This window comes from Mesoplodon bidens, assembly GCF_964165515.1.
Source record: "Mesoplodon bidens genome assembly, chromosome: 8".
NCBI lineage: Eukaryota > Metazoa > Chordata > Mammalia > Artiodactyla > Ziphiidae > Mesoplodon > Mesoplodon bidens.
This window is the reverse complement of record NC_138165.1, coordinates 13,567,687-13,583,950: the sequence shown is the minus strand read 5'-3', so window position 1 is coordinate 13,583,950 and position 16,264 is coordinate 13,567,687.

Below are 16,264 nucleotides of genomic sequence, written 5' to 3'. Positions count from 1 at the left end.
CTGGATGAAGCTGAGGCTCAGAAGTTAAATTCTTTTCTTGGGAGTGCACAGGTAGTAGATGAAACAGATTTATATCTGATATTAAAACATATTCTTTTTCCCTGTGCCATGTGTATAAGAGAGTAATTTCCACAAGAACATCACAGGGGTCAGTACTTCTAGGATGACTATTAAAAAACGGACAGTATCTTCCTCAACCAGATCTACTTGGCCTTGTGGGTTCAGTAACTTCTCCAATATCTTTGGGTACACGACTTGGTGTTTTTTTGTTTTAAAAAATTATTTACTTTTTGTTTTCATTTCTGCATTACCTCACTCTCTTCCTGGCTAGCTTTTCTGTTTATCTTGCCTGTTGCAGACTTTGATTAAATTGTAACGTGTGGTTGCCTGTAATAGTTTAAGATTAGTAATCTCATACTAGAAGCTCTGGGTCTCTTGGTTTCATTTTTTTTAAATTTATTTTTATTTTTATTTTTTGCGGTACGTGGGCCTCTAACTCTTGTGGCCTCTCCCGTTGCGGAGCACAGGCTCCGGACGCGCAGGCTCAGCGGCCATGGCTCACGGGCCCAGCAGCTCCGCGGCATGTGGGATCTTCCCGGACCGGGGCACGAACCCGTGTCCCCTGCATCGGCAGGCGGACTCTCAAACACTGCGCCACCAGGGAAGCCCAGCCCAGCGGTATTTTGCTGCTTACTGTGGGAGAAGGGGTGAGGCTGGAGGTGGGAGGAGTGGGCCCAGAAGTAAACACGTGGAGAGCTGGTGGGGTTCCAGCCGTCTGTGCTCTCCCGTCCCAGACACCGGCTGTGGTTCTGAACTTCTCTGTATTGCAGCTGCAGACGTGTGAAGTCCACATCTACTTGCTCTCTTCATTCTTTAAACTATTGGAAGAGGTAATTAGCATTTATCCTTTTTCAGTAACTCCTGTTCCTTTTGTGTTGACGCCTAGAAAAGGCCAGAGGACTGTTATAGCAACAGAGCAGTGAGGCCAGTGTGCAGCGGGGAGGACGGCCACCCTGTGGGGCCATTTCCTGGACATGAGAAGAGTTTCTGTTCTTCCAGCGACCTGTTGACAAGGCTCTGTGATGCCCTCGCGTGGGTCTCACTCATGTGTTCCTCCATTTGAGGTGCACCCAGGACGGAATGGTCCTGGCTGGGAGCACACTGGTGCACCCCATCATGTGTGCACTCACTTACTGGGTGTCCATGGAGCCCAGGAGCCCAGTGTGTACGCCCAGCAGTGACCACAGCGTGGCCCTGCCCGTCGGGGTGGGGAGGCTCACATGATCAGCTGGTGATGCTAGGATGTGACGAGCTGGGGTAGAGAAGCGCCTGGGCTGCAGGGGCACAAAGGAAGGCACCTGGGTAGTTTGAAGGGTCGGGAGCACTTCTTACAGTGGCTAAAGGGTGAGCAGGAGCTGGCCAGAGAGGCAGAGAGGGGCTGCTGGTGGAGCTGCCCAAAGAGAACAGAGGCAACATGGTCTCCGCAAGAGGACCGCTGCCTGGGCTTCTGGCGTGCTGCTGAGACGGAGTCGAGGGAAGTGGCCTTGAGGGTTAGTGGTCCCCTCACTTTTGCCGCATAGGTCCTGGCCACCCCGCATCTTAGTGTTTAAAAACTTCCAGAGCAAGGAGCCGCATGAGCACAAGAAAGACAAGTGACCAAGTGGCCTAAGATGTGTGAGGAGGTGACACAGGGCTGGGGACATGGTACCACCCGCGGGCGTCCAGTGTGACTACTGGGAGGCCGCTGAGGCTGCTGAGGTGGCCGACGTCCTTCACCTGAGCTCGCATTTGCTGGTCACAGGGTCCAGCCTGGGGGAGGGGCCACGGAGCCAGCCTGTCCTGTCATACCCGGAGCATGGTGGCCAACAGGGGCTGCGAGCTCTCCGCTTCCCGTGCAGAGCCCATTGACCTCCAGACACTGGGCTCTGGGGTGTGTGTCAGGAGGTGCCGTCAGCAACACCCACAGACTTCTCTCTGATGAGTCATCCTCCTCCCCAGTGAAACCCTGAGTGCAGGTTAAACCCTGACAGGTCCTCAGGAAAATGCAGTCCTAGCCACGCTGGAAGCACAGTTTCACCTCCCAGAGTAAATCGAGCCACTCCTCCTGGTGACCTGCAGGCTCTGGTTGCATTGTGCCAACTCTGGTGGTAGAGCCAGTCAGGAGAGATGATTTTCGCTCCAGCTGAAGATTCCAGAGACAGAACTGGGCTTCATGGGAAGTTGGTATCGATGAGGAGGCCAGTGCACATCAGCGAGGAAGACAGGACCGTTTGAGAAATGTGCGGATATCCGAACAACAGATATCTGGGGGAAAGGTGAATTGATCTACCTCCCACTGTACACCAGAGTAAATTTCAGACCAAAGCTTTAAGAGTGAAATAGAAACCCATAAAGATAACTAGAAAAAATTTGAGAGTTTAAAAAAATTCTGGAAATCATATTTTAGGGAAAACTTTCCTAAGCATGAAAACCACAAAACCATAAATGAAAAGTGATAGATTTGACTATAAGACAGTTTATAAAGTTTCACATGGAACTATTTACAATAGCCAGGACATGGAAGCAACCTAATGTCCATGGACAGATGAATGGATAAAGAAGAGGTGGCACATATACACAATGGAATATTACTCAGCCATTAAAGAGAATGAAATAATGCCATTTGCAGCAACATGGATGGACCTAGAGATGATCATACTAAGTGAAGTAAGTCAGACAGAGAAAGACAAATATCATATGATATTGCTTACATGTGGAATCTAAAAAAAAAGATACAAATGAACATACTTACAAAACAGAAATAGACCCACAGACACAGAAAACAAACTTATGGTTACCAATGGGGAAAGGGTGGGGGAGGGATCAATTAGGGATTTGGGATTAACATATGTACACTACCATATATAAAATAGATAACCAACAAGGGCCTACTGTATAGCACAGGGAACTCTACTCAATATTTTGTAATAACCTATAAGGGAAAAGAGTCTGAAAAAGAATATATATATATATATATATATATATATATGTATAACTGAATCACTGTGCTGCACACCTGAAACTAACACAACATGGTAAATCAACTCCACTTCAATTTAAAAAATAAATAAAAGCTTTCCTTCTGTAAAAAAAAGTTCCACATGGGAAACTCCGAAATATATAAGCAAAGTCAAGAGGCAAATACAAACTACGGTAAATATTTTCACCTAAAGTACTCATGTCCTTAACAGAAGAATTCCTACAATAACCCACAGGAAAACGGGCAAAGGCTGAGGAGACAGAAAAAAGCTTTACAGGAAAGCAGAAAAAAATAGGTGTCAAACTGAAAAAAAAAAAGTTCAACTTCACTCCTGGCTCATAATGAGAGAAATACAATTGAAAGTACCATGAGCTACCATTTCCAGGAGCCCGATGCCTGTTAAGGTTCCTTGCTGGCAGGTTGTGGGGTGATGGGCACTCTCGCATGTTGGTGGATGGGTGTGGGGTTGGCCCACGTCTGCGGAAGACACTCTGGCAGCATCTGTCAAAGTGAAACTGCACAGAAATTGTCCTGCAGCCACAGAGTTGCTCATGGGAAGTGACATTTGTACAAGGACATGCACTGCAATACTGTCAGTGGTTGCGATACGTTTGAACACCTCACTGTCCATCAACAAGGCACTGATTAAATATATGTTGATATATTCAGGCATGGAATACGATGCAGCTAACTAAAAGAGTGAGGAAGTTCCCCAATTGCTGATGAGCATTGGTTTCCAAAGTGAAAAACGTGAGATGAGGAGAGAGCTCTGTGTGTCACCGTGGAGTGAAATTTGGGCAGACGAGCACTCAGCCTGTAGTCTGGAGGGAGGCCTGGGATGTGAGATGCGGAGGGGAGGGGGCGTTTTTTATGTAAAGCCTTTTGTGTCTTTTAAACTTCTCCATGTTGACGTTAAAAATAATTTCTTAAACATTAACTCTTCCATTTTAAAAATAATTTTAAAAAAATTGCTGGAGAGAAAGTCATCTGGTTGATGGTGGTAGGTTTCTTCCAGGGAACCCTGTGCCACTCCCTCTAGCCAAGAGGAGAGGTGGGAATTTCTGAGGCCACTGCTAGCCTCAGGTGATGTGGGGATTTGTGGTCACCAGCCCGGGACATGACGATTAACTCACGTCCTGGAGGAACTGCTCTCTGCCTCAGTCAGCTTTTGCTCTGCAACACGCATTGACAACAACTCTGTGTTTTACAGCCTCCAGCAACTATTTCTTGCTCCCAGGTCTGTGGGCAGCAGGGACCCAAAGTGCTGGCAGGGGTGCAAGAGGGCACCTGACCACAGCAGCGTGGCTGTTGCATCAGCTGGCACCTCATCTGTCAAAGCAAGTCACACGGCCTGGCCCCGAAGCCACAGCGTGGAGGCGCACGATGCACTGAGTGTGAGTCTGCAGGATGCAGTCGAGAGGCCCATCACATCCACGGCATGCTCCCTTCTACACTTAACTCATGTTCCCTCCCAACAATCCGTAAGGCACACAGCGGGTTTAAGGACAAGTCTTTTGTTGTCCATTGCATCTTCTTCCCAAATGTTTCTTAGTCAAAGTTGGGGGAGTCGATAATAAGACTCCCTCCTCCACTTGACAGAAAACACGGAGGGGGAGCGGAAGTGACGGGAATGGAAAGGCAGAGATGGTTTAGAACGTTCAAGATTAATCCAACGACTGGAAGTTTGGCTCAGCTGCAGACAAAAGTCAGCAGCTAGAAGCTGGCCACTATTTCTGTGAACATCCGACTGAAAGCCTCAGATGCCAGCGGAGGAGCAGGGCTGGGAGGGTCTGACCGTGCACGTGGAGGCAGACCTCTGAGGACCCCAGAACCCTCGGAACCCGGCGAGGGCACAGGAGTGACGCAGTGTCTCTCACAGAGGCTTGCCAAGCGCGCTGGCAGCAAAGGGACCTCCCGAGTGATTTGGAGCTTGGTAGAGGTGAGGGTACAAAAAAGTGTTAGGGTTAGGGTACATGTTAGGGTACGGGTTAGTGTTAGTGTATGGGTTAGGATTAGGGTACGGGTTAGGGTTAGGGTTAGCGAACGAGTAAGGTTTAGGGTACAGGTGAGGGTATGAAAACGTGTTAGGGTTAGGGTATGTGTTAGGGTACGGGTTAGTGTTACTGTACGGGTTAGGATTAGGGTATGGGTTAGGGTAAGGGTTAGGGTTAGGGTTAGGGTTAGCGAACGGGTAAGGTTTAGGGTACCGGGGAGGGTACGAAAACGTGTTAGGGTTAGGGTACATGTTAGGGTACGGGTTAGTGTTAGTGTATGGGTTAGGATTAGGGTACGGGTTAGGGTTAGGGTTAGCGAACGAGTAAGGTTTAGGGTACAGGTGAGGGTATGAAAACGTGTTAGGGTTAGGGTATGTGTTAGGGTACGGGTTAGTGTTACTGTACGGGTTAGGATTAGGGTATGGGTTAGGGTAAGGGTTAGGGTTAGGGTTAGGGTTAGCGAACGGGTAAGGTTTAGGGTACAGGGGAGGGTACGAAAACATGTTAGTGTTAGGGTATGGGTTAGGGTTAGTGTACGGTTTAGGGTAAGGGTTAGGGTTAGGGTTAGGGAACAGGTATGGTTTAGGGTACAGGTTACGCTACTACAACGGGTTAGGGTAAGGGTACGTGTTAGGGTATGGGTTAGTGTTAGTGTATGGGTTAGAATTGTTAGTAAAGTGGCTGGAATGGCGAACCCGAACAGCAGAAGTGGAAAAACGAGGTGCGATTTAGAAACCTTCCCCGATCACACAGTGTCCCATCCTCTGGGTTTCCCATGCATGTTTTAGCTGTAGGAAGATTCCCTTAAACCTGGAGATTTGGGACCCATGGAATGGATATCATGCAGTATTGCTTTAAATGGTCTGCATTTGCTCTCCCAACCTCACCAATCCTCTCAGCCCATAGTGTCCAGCCTTATGTCTCATCCAGCTCTGGGTGTAGATGTGGTCAATCCAGGTTGCATCACAGCTCCTGAACGAATTTTGTAAGAATTTCTCCCTCTTTGGCTGTCTTTGTGTTTTGTTTTTGAAATTTATTTTTATAAGCGAGTTTAGCTGATTTTCACTGCTGTGTTTATGCCGCTCTACATACACTTCATTCCGTTACAGAGACATATCAATACATAGGTTTTAAGATTCTTACTAGTCAGATATATTCCTCTTCGGTGAATAGGGGGTGTTGTGTCCAGTTCATTGAGGAAGGAGTAGGTCTTCTCTATTACATATTTGGTATATGGAACGGTATCTGTGCTAATTTCAAACTCTGGTTTTACGCATCACCCCACGTCACTTTTCCCCTTAAGCAGGCGTAAGTGTGTTTTCTAAATGTGTAACTCTGTTCTCTTTTGTAATTCAGTTCATGTGTAGCCATGTTTACATTCCCTCTATAAGTGATATCTTATGATAAGTTTCTTTTTCTGTGTGACTTATTTCACTTAGAATCATCGTACCTAAATCCACTCATTATGCTGCTACTGGCCTTATGACATTGATTTTATGGCTGAGTGACATTCCATTGTATATAAGTACCACAACTTCTTTATCTCTTTTTTTCTTTCCTGGGATATTTAAAGTGTACTGAAGTCGAGGTTCTTGTAAACAGAGCAGCCCTAAACTTTGGGGTGACTGTGTCTTGTTGATTTTTAGTTTTCCCAAAATATATGCCCATGAGTGGAAGTGCCTTATTCTCTGTAGCTCTGTTTTTTAAATGTTTTAGAAAGCAACATACACTTCTCCAGAGAGTCTGTTGGCAATTTACATTCCGCCCATCAGCGTAACAAGGCTCCCTGTTCTCCATGACCTGTCCTGCATTTCTGGTTTTTACACTTTTTTCGGATGGCCCATTTGACCGGTGGGAAGTGACACTTCTTTGTAGTGCGCATTTGCATTGCCTGATTGCTTGGTTGGCCAAAAAGCGCGTATGCGTTTCTTCCTGAATCAGGAAAAAACGCATATGCCCTTTTTGGCCAAGTGCAACATTGTCAAAGTTCTGCCGCTTTTCATGTGCTTTAAAGGCGACTCCAATCTACCTCTTGAAATCTGTTTCCTGCAATTCTGCCTTGCTTTCAAATCCTCTTCATTGCCTTACCTCAATATATTTTTGGATGATAGTTGTCCTTTATAACTCTGCAGGTTTGTGAATTGCTGTGCCCCCAATCTCCATTTTTCAACTCGCTTTTTTGTGAGCTGGCCGCAAAACCACAGGATTGCTTCAGGCCCTATTCTGCTGCCCGGGCAGCAGGCTGAGCCTTTGTTTAATTCTTCTTCCTGACGGGAAATTAGAGTGACACGTGCCCGTCCAAATGCCGACAGCTAGTCTCTCATTGCTTCCCCCTCTTCACTTTCATCCTCTTCACAAATTGCAAACTGTGCGAAACAGGAGGGTAAAGGCGCTGACTCTCCAAGTGGGGAGATGGTTAGCAAAGCGGCTGGAATGGCGAACCCGAGCACCAGGAGAGGAAAAATGAAGTGCCTTTTAGAAAACTTTCCCGATTACACAGTGTACCATCCTCTGGGTTTCCCATGAAGGTTTTTACTGTAGGAAGATTCCCTTAAACCTGGAGAGTTGAGACCCATAGAATGGGTAGCACGCAGTATTGCTTTAAATGGTGTGCCTTTGCTCACCCAACCTCAGCAATCTTGTCAGCCCCAAGTGTCCAGTCTTATGTCTCATCCAGCTCTGGGTGTAGATGTGGTCAATCCAGATTGCATCACAGGCCTTGAACGAATTTTTTAAGAATTTCTCTCTCTTTCCCTGTTTTTGTGTTTTGTTTTTGAAATTTATTTCTATAATGGGGTTTAGCTGATTTTCACCGCTGTGTTTATGCCGCTCTACACACACATGATTCCCTTATGGAGACATATCAATACATAGGTTTTAAGATTTGTACTAGTCAGATATATTCCTCTGCGGGGAATAGGGGGTGTTGAGTACAGTTCATTGAGCCAGGAGTAGGTCTTGTCTATTACATATTTGGTTTATGGAACGGTATCTGTGCTAATTTAAAACTCTGGTTTTATGCATCACCCTACAGCACCTTTCCCCTTAAGCAGGCATAAGTGTGTTTTCTAAATGTGTGACTCTGTTCTGTTTTCTAATTCAGTTCATGTGTAGCCATGTGTACATTCCCTCTATGAGTGATATCTTATATGTTTCTTTTTCTGTGTGACTTATTTCACTTAGAATCATCATACCTAAATCCACTCATTATGCTGCTACTGGCCTTAGGACATTGATTTCATGCCTGAGGGATATTCCATTGTACATAAGTACCACAATTTCTTTATCCATTTTTCTCTTTCCTGGGATATTTATGGTGTTCCGAAGTCGAGGTCCTTGTAAACAGAACAGCCCTAAACTTTGAGGTGGCTGTGTCTTGTTGATTTTTAGTTTTCCCAAGATATACGCCCCTGAGTGGAAGTGCCCTAGGCTCTGTAGCTCTGTTTTTTAGATATGTTGGGAAACACCATACACTTCTCCAGATTGCCCTTGGCAATTTATACCCCGCCCATCAGCGTAACAATGCTCCCTGTTCTCCATGGCCTGTCCTGCATTTCTGGTTTTTACACTTTTTTCAGATGGCCCTTTTGACCAGTGGGAGGTGAGGCTTCTTTGTTGTGCGGATTTGCATTACCTGCTTGCTTGGTTGGCCAAAAAGGGCGTATGCATTTTTGCCTGAATTCAGGCAAAAACACATACGCCCTTTTTGGCCAACTGCATCATTGTCTTAATTCTGCCGCTTTTCATGTGCTTTAAAGGTGAGTTCAATCTACCTCTTGAAATCTGTTTCTGCCTTGCATTCTGCCTTGCATTCAGATCCTCTTCATTGCCTTACCTCAATATATTTTTGGACGTTAGTTGTCATTTATAACTCTGCAGGTTTGTGAATCGCACTGCCCTTGAGCTCCATTTTTCAACTCGCTTTTTTGTGAGCTGGCCGCAAAACTGCAGGAATCGCTTCAGGCCCTATACTGGTTCCCGGCGGGCAGGCTGAGACTTTGGTTAATTCTTCTTCCTGACGGGAAATTAGAGTGACATGTGCCCGTCCAAATGCCGACAGCTAGTCTCTCATTGCTTCCCCCTCTCCCCTTTCATCCTGTGCACAAATTGCAAACTGTGCGAAACAGGAGGTTAAAGGCGCTGATTCTCCAAGTGGGGAGATTGTTAGTAACGTGGCTGGAGTGGCGACAAGCACCAGGAGATCAAAAATGAGGTGCATTTTAGACACCTTTCCCGATCACACGGTGTACAGTCCTCTGGGTTTCCCATGCATGTTTTCGTTGTAGGAAGATTCCCTTGAACCTGCAGATTTGGGACCCATGGAATGGGTACCAGGCAGTATTACTTTAAAGGGTCTGCATTTCCTCACCCAACCTCACTAATATCTCTTAGCGCGAACAGTTTCCAGCCTTATGTCTCATCCTGCTGTGTGTCTAGATGTGTTCAATACAGGTTGCATCATAGCCCCTGAGCAAAAGTTGTAAGAATTTTTCTCTGTCTCCCTGTCTTTTATATATTTTTTAAATTTATTATTATATTGCTTACAGCTGATTTTCAAAGCTCTGTTTTTTGCTACTGTACATCCACTTGATTCACATACTGAGAGACATCAATAAATTCTTTTTCAGATTCTTACAAGTCATATATATTTTTTTCCGGTGACGTGAGTGTGCTGAGTGCAGTCCTCTGAGGTACCGTGCAGTCCTTGTCGATTATCTATTTGGTATTTGGAACGGTATCTTTGCTAATTTCAACCTCCTGGATAATGCCTCACCCCTCCCCACGTTTCCCCTTTAGCAGCCTTATGTGTGATTTCTACATATTTGACTATGTTTCTGTTTTGTAATTTATTTCATGTTTAGCCATTTTTGATTCTACCTTTAAGTGACATCTTATGATATGTGTCTTTTTCTTTCTGACTTATGTCACTTAGAATGATCGTACGAAATTCCTCCGGAGTTGTTGCAACTGACCTTATTTCATTGATTTCCGGCTGAGTAATATTCCACTCTACATAAGTACCACGTCTCTTTTATCCATTTTATCCTTCCAGGGACATTTAGGTTATATCCAAGTCGAGGCTCTTTTTAACAGAGAGGTGGTAAACGTTGGGGTGCCTGTGTTGTGTCGATTTTTGTTTTTCCCAAGATATACGCCCATGAGTGCAAGTGCCCTATGCTCTGTAGCTCATTTTTAGATGTTTTAGTAAACACAATACACTTCTCCAGAGTGGCCATTGGCAATTTACATTTCCACTATCAGCCTCACAGGGCTCCCTTTTCTCCTCGCCCTGTCCTGCTTTTCTGGTGTTTACACTTTATGAGAATGGCTCTTCTGACTGATGTGAAGTGATACATTTTGTAGTATTGATTCCCAGTGCCCACCTGTTTGGTTGGCTAAAAAGAGTGTATGCCCTTATCTTGAATATATTCAGAAAAAACGCATACGCCCTTTTTGGCCAACTGCATCGTTGGTGATGTTCAGCCCCTTTTCTTGTGCTTTAATGGGGAGTCCTTTCTACCTCTTCAAATCTGTTTCCTGCCACTCTCCCTTGCTTACAAGTCCTTTTCTGTGACTTACCTCAAGACATTTTTCGACGATAGATATTTTCAACTCTGCAGTTTCATGAATTTTAGTGCCCCTGAGTTCCATTTTTCAACTTGTGTTTTTGGAAACTGGCCACAAAACAGCGAGATTTCCTCAAGCCCTATTCTGTTTCCGTGGGCAATCCTAGCCTTTGGTGAATTCGTCTTTCTGATTGGAAATTAGAGTGGCATGTGCCTGTCCGAACACCTAGGACTTGTCTCTCATTGTTTCTCATCCTTCCGCTTCATTCTCTGGACAAATTCCAAACTGTGCGCAACAGGATGTTGACGGTGCTGACATCCCCAAGTGAGGAGATTGTTAGGAAAGATGCTGGAGGGGTGAACCCGAGCACCAGGAGATGAGGAGATGAGGTGCCTTTTCCAAACTCTTCCCGATCAAACGGTGTACCATCCTCTGCATGTGAAAGGCATGTTTTAGCAGTAGGAAGGGTCCCGTGCATGTAGGGAGAACACCAGGGATTTTTCCAAATCAGTGCCTCCCTGAACCCCAAACTGGGGAATTTTTAAGCTACGGCTACACGTATGTTCATTAAGGGCCTTGGGAAGTAGGCAGAGTCCGAACTTTAGATGGTTGAAGTCTTCAGGGTCGGAAGCGCTCAGCATCGGCTTCCCTTAGGTTACATTTTATCTGTCATTGATAGATGATGTCGATAAAAGTATCTATTCTTTTTCAGATTATTTCCCCTTATAGGTTATTGCAAAATATTGAGCGTAGTTACCTGTGCTATGCAGTAGTTCCTTGTTGATGATCTATTTTATACCTAGAAGTGTGTATGTGTTAATCCCAAACTGTTAATTTATCCCTCCTCCCACCTTTCCCCTTTGGTAATAATAAATTATAAGATTTTATACTTCTCAGAAATGGGGGAGCTGAAAGAGAGGTATCATTTTCAATGGAAAAGCATTCAAAACAAGATTGAAGCTTCAGCCAAGAGTATTAGATGTACATCCTTGGAAAGAAATCACTTGATTTCTCTAATGTTGACCTGACAAATAAGACAAACGTCTTCACTGAACTTGCTTATAATAAAGTGCTGGAACTATCAAATGAAAGTCTTAGAAACATCTTATTTTACCCCAGCCTTATACACTGCTCTATGTTAATTACAGTTTGGCTCACACATCTGTTCACTGAAGTTACAATGTTCTCAATTTCTGTTACTGATCCTCCAGAGTGGGCCCCAACAAGGGTCCCCCTGCCCAGTGTCGTTGAAGCCAACAGATCAAGACTGAGTTTGGTTCAGAAGCAAAGGAAACTTTATATTTTGATCAGAGAATGGAGAGGTGAGAGCGTGCGCTCCCCCGCGGGCTGTGGGCCGGGCTGCTTTGTAGGGATCCCGGCAGCGTCAGTGGGAGGGAGGGGACGGAGCTCTCGAGGGCCGGGTTGGCTGCAGCTCAGGCTCTATGTCGCGGAGTCTGCATGTGGCCCCGTGAGCTGAGGTGTCGACCCAGCCATTCTGCACTAGGAAATTGGGTCTGAAGTGCCGGGTGTGGGACCTCTGCATGTGGAACCCTAGGAGCACGTGAAATTAGACAAAGCACAAAGGAAAAAAAGGTTAGACTTTATTTTATTGCCCAGATTCTAATTTTATCTCCTAGGAATTTTGAATGGGCTTTGCCGGAGACGAACCCCTCCTCTGCTTTTTGTCCCGTTCCTCATTCTTGGGGTGCTGAGGGTGCAGACCCCTCTTCTGTAAGTGCTTCGTGCTGAGTTGGGAGTCCTCATACCCGGGGGGAGGGGCCGAACGTCTCCCCAGCAGCCTCCAGGTGAGGATGATTGTCCCCAGGCCTCCCGCCTCACTGCTCGTCCGCCTGAGCACCAGCAGTGGGAGTGTTATAGATTCTAATGACCCTTAAGGGTCCAGGAAAGAGATGCGCAGAGACGCTGGGGGGGCAGGTTTTACCCCGCCCCACAGTTGTTCGGCCACCTTAGGCTGACGGTTTCTGCCAGCCTAGATGCTCTGACCAGTAGTCTGCGCTTTCTTCAATTAGGCCCCTGAATTAACGTACAAACAGCACCAGGTGTCAGAGCCCTGCCCGCTCAACTCCCAGACAGTCCAGGGTCGGTGGTGATCCAGGACCATGACGGCCACTGAGTCAACAGCCTTTTGAAGTAGCCAGGAGTCCAGCCGGTCTTACTGGCCGCCGTCACCGCGGTGTCTGTAGGCTTTTCTATGGTGACAGCGTGATATACGGTTCCCCCGCCAAGCTTATTAGCTCCCCTCTGGGTGCAGTAAGTCCTGCAAGCAGTAGTCTGCTCTTTCGGGGCACACTCTTGTTGTTTTCTGAGAGAAGCTCCAGGTCAAGTGATGGTCACACGAGTCGTCATGGGGGCCCGTTGCCCCCGGTTGTCTCTCTGGAGTTTGGAGTTGGAGGGCCTCCTCACTCGAGGTCAGTGTGTCCACAGAGCGACCCCTGCAACTTCAGGGCATGGTGGGTGGTTAGGATCACCACGTGGGGTCCTTTTCCCTTAGGAGGGAGCTGGCCTTGTGGGCTGCTGATTTCCAGGTTTTTAGATACCCCCAGTATCCTGGCCGGATGGGGCGGTGGGCCAAGCCCTTGGTGACCGTAGCTTCTCCTACCTGGAGGGCATTTTTGCGTTGCTCCATTTCACGTGGCCCCAGTTTTTGCACTAACGCTCCAAGGGCGAGTCACCTTCGACCGGGAATGTAAAGGTCAAAGGGTTCAGCTAAATTAGGGAGTTCCTGGGCAAGGGTCTTGAAGTGACTGCTCCTTCCATTCTTGAAAGGCTGCTTCTGGATTCTATTCAAAAGGATCATCATCTATTCGTGTCAGTGTTTCTTATAGAGGCCCAGCTATTAGACTGTAGTTAGGGATCCAGATGCAGCAAACCGCGGCCTCCCCAGGAACCCCTAAGCTGTCTTCTAGTTTTAGAAGAGGTAAGGCTGCAAATGGCTTCTTCCCTTTCCTGGGATGGGCTTCTCCAAACTTTTGTGAGAATGAAGCCCAGGCAGGTCACCTTAGCCTGGGATATTTGAGGCTTTTTCTTGGACACCTTCTATCCTTTCTTGGCTAGGTGGTTCAGAGGCCTCCTTAGTAGGGCTGGCGATCAGAATGTCGTCTGCATATTGAAGGATGGTTTCCTTTTCCAGAGGTAGAACTTTTAGGTCTTTAGTTAACGTTTCCCCAAAGATGGTGTGGGAATTTTTGAACCCTTGGGGCAGGACGGCCCAGCAGTATTGATTTTGTTGTATGTTGAGTCCTGCCACTCACAAGCCAAAATTTCTTGTGACTCTGGGACTAATGGAATACAGAAGAAGGCATCATTGAAGTCTAATACAGAATACCATGTCCTGGTGGATGGTAGAATGACCAGCAGGGTATAGGAATTAGGAACTACTGGAGGTATATCCTCGGTGGCTTTACTGACTGTCCTGATATCCTTTACCAGGTCTCCAGCAGCCCACGGGGCTCTCATGGTAAGGCCAATCCGAGGATATGGAGCTCACCTGGGCTGGTCCCCAGCAACCAACGGGGCTCTTGTGGTCACGCCCCTCCCAGGATATGGGGCTCACCTGGTCAGGTTCCCAGCAGCCCATGGGGCTCTCGTGGTCAGGTCCCTCCCAGGGTATGGAGCTCACCTGTGCAGCTACCCCGCAGCCCATGGGGCTCTCATAGTCACTCCCCAGGATACGGAGCTCCCCTGGGCAGGTACCCCGGCAGGGCTGGGCACACAGGAACCGTGCACATAGCACGCATTGCAGAACACCCCAGATCACTTGTCACTCACAGCTGACACAGAGCACCTCAGAGCAGGACTTGAACTAACAAACAGCAGCTCCGACAGGTCTGTGACACTGGGCATCACTCTGTGCGACCTCCCTCTTCCTGGTCTTCCAGAGACTTCCACTGCAGCCAGGGCACCAGGCCTCTGTCTCCACCCACCACCCCTCCTCTCCCTGACTCCTGGGTTCCTCTCATTAGCATAGGGTCTTCTTGAAGTTGTCTCCCACTCATGGGCCAGATAAAATTATTAGAAAACAAGCCGTAGCTGCAGCCCCTTGTCTATCCTGACTCTCAGGAGCCCACACCTGTTCCTTGGACCTGGCCCATTCAGCAAGGTCCATTTCCTGCAACTGTGAGCCCTTGAGGGGTGAGGATTGGCTGACCTGAGCAGCCTGACCCTGCCTGCCAGCCCTCCCCAGGTGTGCCTGGGTTGAGGTCAATATAAACACCGCTCCAGGCGGCAAGAGCCCCTGCAGCTGTGCCTGACGCCATATTCTCTGCCCCGTCAGCAGTCTCGGGGCTGTGCTGGTGGGAGGGAGTGAGGGGCCACGGCTTTGTGGGTGGCCCGGTGTGAGTGGGGCTCTGCTGGACTTTCTGCAGGAGTTGCCAGGCTGCCACCTGCTAAAGAAGAGGATGTGTCACCAGTACCTACCATTGGAATTTCTCCCCGGGCAGAGGTGAGGAAGGAAAAAAGCAGTGGGGGCCGGGACAAGAAGGGTATCTCGGGCAGGGAAATGGAAAGCTTCCAGAAGAGCGCCCAGGGCCAGGACCATCCTGGCTGGCCTGCAGGCACCAAGTCGGCCTGTGTGCTGCCAGTGGTGTGGCTCCACAGCCCTTCCTCTAGGCTCTCAAGTCCTTGTACATATTCAGGTGTTTTACCTGGGAAGGGTGGGAACAGTTCAGCAGCAGCTGGCCTGGGGCTCAGCTCACGTTTACTCACAGACGCCTCAGAACTGTCCCCCAGCTTTGCAATGAGGACGCTCCTTGCGGGGAGGCTGCTGGCTGCATGGGAAACGATTCCCCACCTCTGACCAACTTCAGAATTGTTTACCACTGGAGCAAGTGCCCTGATAGGGTTTTCCTCTGTATAACTGGTGGGTTCTGTTTTTTTTTTCTTTTTTTCTTTTTTGGTTCAAGGTAGATTTTATTCCTCTTTTTTTGTATTTATAGATATAAGCATGGAAATAATTCATTCATATAGATACATGTATGCGAAGGGAAGAACTTTTTTTTCTGTTTTATTTTTTACAAATTTATTTATTTTAACTGTTGAATTTTATTTTATTTATTTTTTATACAGCAGGTTCTTATTGGTTATCTGTTTTATACATATAAGTGTATGTATGTCAATCCCAATCTCCCAATTCATTCCGCCCCCACCACGGCTTTCCCCTCTTGGTGTTCATATGTTTGTTCTCTACATCTGTGTCTCTATTTCTGCCCTGCAAACCGGTTCATCTGTACCATTTTTCTAGGGTCCACATATATGCATTAATATACAATATTTGTTTTTCTCTTTCTGACTTACTTCACTCTATGTGAAAGTCTCTAGATCCATCGACATCACTACAAATGACCCAATTTCATTCCTTTTTATGGCTAAGTAATATTTCATTTTATATATGTACCACATCTTTATCCATTTGTCTGTCTATTGGCATTTAAGTTGCTTCCGTGACCTGGCTATCGTAAATAGTGCTGCAATGTACATTGTGGTGAATGTGTCTTTTTGATTTATCGTTTTCTCTGGGTATATGCCCAGTAGTGGGATTGCTGGATCATATGATAATTCTATTTTTAGTTTTTCAAGGAACCTCCATACTGTTCTCCATAGTGACTGTATCAATTTACATTCTCACCAATAGTGGAAGAGGGTTCCTTTTCTCCACACCCTCTCC